A 6,001-nucleotide genomic window follows, 5' to 3' on the forward strand; every position below is an offset into this window, starting at 1 on the left:
TTTTAAAACTATGTTCTTGTCAAGAATATTTCAAAGATATCCTCTATTATTAAAGTTTAATTCACATCCTGATCAGAACGAAACACATAGTGGTGACTCTTTCAAAGTGAACCATCAGAAAGGATATCTGTATCACAAAGAGCTTGCGGGGTGACAGTCAGCTGGTGGGGGCACAGCTTACATTAGGAATGTGAAGGAAGATAGGCACATTTAAAGAAATAAGGCAGGTGTTTAGGTCAGTGGTATCTCAGTCTTGGTAGCTCAAATACTTTTGTATATTTTGAAGTTGAGGAAAAAAATCCTCTCATTCCTTATGAGTAGTGTATATACTCTGGTATGTCCTAACATGTTTTGAGATTGGTTCAGTACATGCCTTCAATGTATTGCTGCTATATGGTTCATCCTGATTACATTGTGTGTGTTCAAGGTCAGAATTTATCACCAAGTAGTACTTCAGTTTCTTACCTTTTCTCCTCTTTCCTGATTATCTGTTTTGAGTGAAAATGCCTTGCATGTTTGGTACTCTTTTTTTGCTCCTCTTTTCCTAGTGAATCCTATAGTGTGTTTTGATTTGTAGCTGGGAATGAATAACATACTAGATGTACTCATTTAAAGAGCTCTTTTGTGTGCAATTTGCATTTTCTTTTTCTCTGAAAACTGGAAATCTCAAATATTGAATCCTGCAATGCACTTTAGTAGAAAATAATTTTGAAATATAAAAATTTCAGTGTCGGGTCAAACAGTATAATCAAGCTCTGAGTTTCCAGTGTCAAAACTTATGCTTGTATAACTTGTTCACTGGAGAGATTCCTTTCAAATTACCATTATTAAGTTATCGATTTGTATATTAATGTGCAGGCTTACTTTTTGGGTGTGGAGTTTTTTATTTGGTTGTTGTTAATTTTTTTTAAGAAACCCAAGTTTGGGATTGCTTAAGTGTCTGTAAAACTTGTTCATGTTTCTATACTATACTGAGATTTGCTCATATGGCCTTACAAATCTTGATATATATATATATATGTAAGGGCAGGGTATGTTTAACCTTTTTCTAGGCAGGTGATTGCTCCCAGTTTCAGTGGAAATCATATGCGTATATGATGCTGACCTCTTGCTCAAGGAATAATTTTTTTCTGCCTGATTTACTGGAAGGGTGACTTGCTCTCCAAGGTGCTGTTGCTCTGGAGAGCAATTGCTAGATCCTGTTTTATTGATGTTCCCTAGATTCAGCTTTTTTTTTTTTTCTTCCCTCTTTGTAATTAGAGAGGGGAAAGAAAAATAATAAAATCAAGTAAATTAAACAATAAAAAAATCAAGTCAGGCAATACTGACTTGATGCTTGCCACATAAGGCTGTTTCCCAGTTCCTTTTCAGTGGCTGCTTTTGAGAAAGTCCTTCACCCATTTACATAGTATATGTCCTTTTTTTTTGGTTTATCTACCTAGAGCACTTCTGTTTTTACATACTAGACCAAAATGCCCAGCTGAGCTCGATTGAAGCCATAGTCTTTTATCCATTTGACAAAGGTATATTCCTTTCAGTAAAGTAAAGAACATTTTCTTTTTGTCTCTCTGGTTCTAGGGCATCATATTTTCTGTCGTAATAGTTGTAGCTATGAAAAAAGATTTTTGTAAATACAAAGCAGTGTGCCATTTCCTCTTTCTTTTCTTTGCGCCATGGAAGCTTTCATATAAGAAAACAAGTATTTTTAATAGATTTTCTTGTTTTGTTGTACTGTAAGATCATTGGCATTACACCTTTTTTTACCTGCAAATATACACTCTCTGAATTTGATGGCTGTGCTATGAATTTATGTATAAACTAGCCTCCTCAGAATCATAATGAAGTCTTTTGGTTTATAGTATGACTACCCAAATGTTTGAAGCAGAATTTTGCTTTCCAGGTTGATATTTCATTTGATTTTTGGTCCAAATGTTATTTTTCTAGCCAATGCAATCTGAAAGAGTGCAACTACTCTTTTCCACCCGCCTCCTCCCCCAAAAATTGAAGGGAGGGGGAAGCTGTGTGAAATTCCTTTGTGTCGCTCACCTTTTTTAGATTTGGGATCTGGGGTCACAAGTTAGGCGTTGGAATAGTAGCATGGTGCACAAATCCATCATTGCACACCATGCCACCTATCTAGCTTTGGACAATCAAACTCCTGTGCCCACGGCATGGCATTGTTTTCCGTGTTGCTAGTAAACGCCGTGCTTCTTACCTCACATCAGAATATTTTTGGATGTAATTTCTAATTTGTCTCCCAGTATGTCTCTGTCTCGATGGAAGAAAATGTTGTTTTCCTGACAACTTGGCAGGCTGAGTGTTGAAGAAAAAAGTTTTAAGGAGAAAATGTTTAAAACCTATTCATCCTTCTGTAAACTCATGGAGTGGTCTGTTTCAGGCTGCAGAAACAGAATAAACCCTGGTACAGGGGTAACAAACAAAAAACCCCAAACACTTCAGAGTCTGCATTTTAAGTCATAAACCTCCTGTCTTACTTTGGAGCTTAGTCTATATCATAATAAACTATATTGGACTAGGCCACCGTTTGTGAAGTTTAGATAGTAACAGGCTAGGATGCTAAATGGAGCCAGAAAATCACTTGCACATGTGGAATAGCATGTACTGAAACTGGCTGTCCAGAGGTGAAAGGTCAGAGTGTTCCGAACTGCACAGCCTGTTTTCTGTTTCAAAACTCATGGGAAGTCTTTTTATAATAAATATGACTTATTTTAAAAGAGTTCCCAAAGCAATAAGACTGATTACATACAGATTGTAGTTTTTCCTAATGGCAGTGTTAAGGAACAGGAATGATTAATAATTTGCATACTGGTGAGCTTTTCTTATCAGCTTTTGGTTAGTGGATGTCTGACAAATTAGCAGTACCCTTAGTTTTTCCTGGCAAGAGAGAAATCCTCTCTGCTTTTCCTAGGTGGTGTGACAAGCAGCTCTGTTATTCTTCTCATGGCTCTGGCAAAGAAGGGAGAAGTGGGGCTCTTGTACCGTACCCCTCTCCCAGGCATTAGAAATTCCTAGGCTGGAAATACATGTGAGGTGGAGAAGGACATTCCTACAACTCCTTCCTGCCTGCCTCAGCTTTGTAGATGCTTTGAAGCAGTGATTTAGGTCAACTGACCTCTCATTTTGAACTTTTGGTTATCATTTTCACATGACTTTGGTACTTTGCTGTTTAGGTTCTGAGTAGCAAACTGCAACTGATAAGCATTTTCTTAAATTTTTGTGTGCAGGTTCAGGAAGCCAGGAAAGTTTTTTTTTTTTTTTTTTTTCCCCCCAAATGATTTAACTTTCAAAGGTGGTAAATTTATTCCATGAATATTGCAGGAACTGAAGACTTAAACCCCAATTTTTTTCAAGAAGCTTCCTGCTCAGCAAGTGAGGAGTAGGTGTCTTAGATACTTTAAAAGCCCACATTAAAGATCTGTTCTAAATTAACAAGCCAAAAAGTGGAAAGTAATTTTTTTTAGTGAAATGCTGTTTCAGAGCTGTTTCATAAACTTCTAAGCAAATTGAAAGTAAAAATTGAAATCTTTTATTTTCAAAAGTTGTTTAATTACAGATGTACTTGGTTTTCTTCTTACCTGATACTTGTGCAGTGATTTTTTTTTTCCCCTTGTTTTCCTTTTAATTTTCAAAAAATGTAAAGGAGGAGTTAGGGACATTTATAAAACAATAACTAGAGTTTAAAAAAAACATCTAAAGAGTATACTGAATGGAACAAGATGCTGATGTCACATTAAGGCATTGAAGTACTACTCAGCTCAATTTTGAAAACTCACGTCTGTACCCTTTGCTTGCAACTTAGTATTTGCAAACTGACATATGCATGTATTGGCTCTCAATCTGCATTGCTAAGATTCTGATTATTGCACTGTTTTTCTGAAGTGTCTCTTCTGTCATATTATCTTAGTTTTTCAGTTTTACAGGGGGTTAGATATGGTTGCGACTAGGAAAGAAATTTGTTGGCCTTTACTGGTTTCTTGTGCTTAATTGCTGCATTTCTCAAATGTCACAATTAATTTTATGAGAGCTGAATGTTTTCTGAGAGGCTGGGTTTTCCTGTTGTGTATGGAAAAGGGTTTGCCCTTCAGTTCTGACAGCCTGTAGAAGTTCTGATGGAGAATCTTAAAGCTGACTGAGGAAAGAGTTGTTTTTCTTTCCAGCTCATTCCCTCATCAGTGGTTCTGCTCCCTTTAATAGCTGCAGTCAAACGTCATGTCCAAATTTGGCAAGCTGATGCCTTTTTTGTTTAAAGTTAAAGCCCATTTTGGCATTGGAAATGAGATAAGCTCATTTCAAAGGACTAAAGTTGGAATGAAGTTAGCAAGGCTCTGTGCCAGCAGATAAGTCCGGTATGCTTCATAAATTAACATGCTGGCACTTACATAATTTTTTGAACACCATAACCTGGCTGTTACACAACTCTCTGATGTGCTTGCCATTTGACATTACCTGAAAAAATAATGCACAGCAGTTGTTAGATTTATAGAACCTCTTTCATGAGGCATATTACAGAGCAGCATTCAGGAAACAGTCCAAATACTTCATCAGGTGTGCAATGACACGTACCTCCAAGAGCGATAACATACCTCTCTCTTCAGACACCCAGCACTGCCTCTATTAAAAGCAAAGTCTCATTTTTTATTTCTACAAGAATTAGTCCTATTTCTTGATTTAATGTGTGATTTCATGTGTTTAGCTATGTAATCCTTTATTGCTACCTGGAAACTTTAACTGTGTCTTTTCAAGAGAAAAGCTTATCTTTACTAAAGGGGTAGTGAAGAGATCAAGTGTTATCAAGACACTTATCTCTTGTTCTTTCCAAACCTTAAGTGTAAAAGGTAAACATTTACCACTAGATTATTATTGCCTGTGTCTGTGTAGGCGAAAACAGGTCTGGATGTTGTTAGTATGCCAGTGGTATCTAACCATACACCTTTTCTTGTGCTGGGTTGCATGATACAAGTCAAGTATTGGCAGGGCAATAGTTGAAAAGAAGAGGCTATCTGAATTTCTGGAGGAAATAAGGTGATTAGGACCAGGGAAATGGGCAGTGGAAGTGATGGAGGTAGCATAAGGCCTTCCAAAGGGGTGTGTTAAATTGCAATTTAGCAAATAGCAGTAATTTTAGACACTTATAAGCTGTTGGCCAGTTATGTTTCAGACACGACCCAGTCAGCTTCTGCTGTGTACATCTTGCTTAGACATTGCATCCTTTCTTTTCAGACATGTATTTTTTAATTGCTGTTCAATTCTCATTCATGGGATGTGAATTACTGTACACATTATTCATAGACTAAAGCTGGCACAAAATGCTGTGGTATGTCCCTTCTATGCAACAAAAATTGCAGAGAATTTTGCAAAACTCAGGACTAAGAATAGATCCATAGTAAAACATGTGTGACTAGAGGAACCCATCAGGCAGGGGGTAGTAGCAGTGCTTCTGAAATAGCATTGTGTCTAGTAATTATTAGATTACTAGAGAGAGTAATTACTAGATTACTATTAGAACGAGAGCTTGGAGTGGTAAAACTGTCAATAAAGATCCTGTCTATAGTGTATGTCCCTCCCCATGGAAACACTAGTGTGTATGTCCTTCTTCTAGTATATATTTGTCAGTGAAACTGACATCTGGTAAAAGATCTGAAGTGTCAGAAAAGAACAGTAATTTCTTGGTTAAAAAGAAAATGCTTATCCCTGTGTGATTGTGATTTGTACTTTATTCCTGCTCTAAGATTTAAAAGATATTTTTTCCATCTATAATTTTTGAATTATTATCTTTTGATGTATTGAGAAAGTCATAGAATTCCCGGACTTTTATTATCTGTTATTTACAATGTAAGACAATCTACAAAATACATTTTTGAAAGACAGAAATAAAGTGGGAGGCAAAGCTGCTCATCCTGTCTGGGTCTTCTTCTGAAATTTCTCCTAGTTTTTATTCTAAGCAGCTCTTTTTAACCACACCTTTATCATTGGTTGTAAA

Source organism: Corvus cornix, chromosome 4 (assembly GCF_000738735.6).
Source record: "Corvus cornix cornix isolate S_Up_H32 chromosome 4, ASM73873v5, whole genome shotgun sequence".
NCBI classification, from domain to species: domain Eukaryota; kingdom Metazoa; phylum Chordata; class Aves; order Passeriformes; family Corvidae; genus Corvus; species Corvus cornix.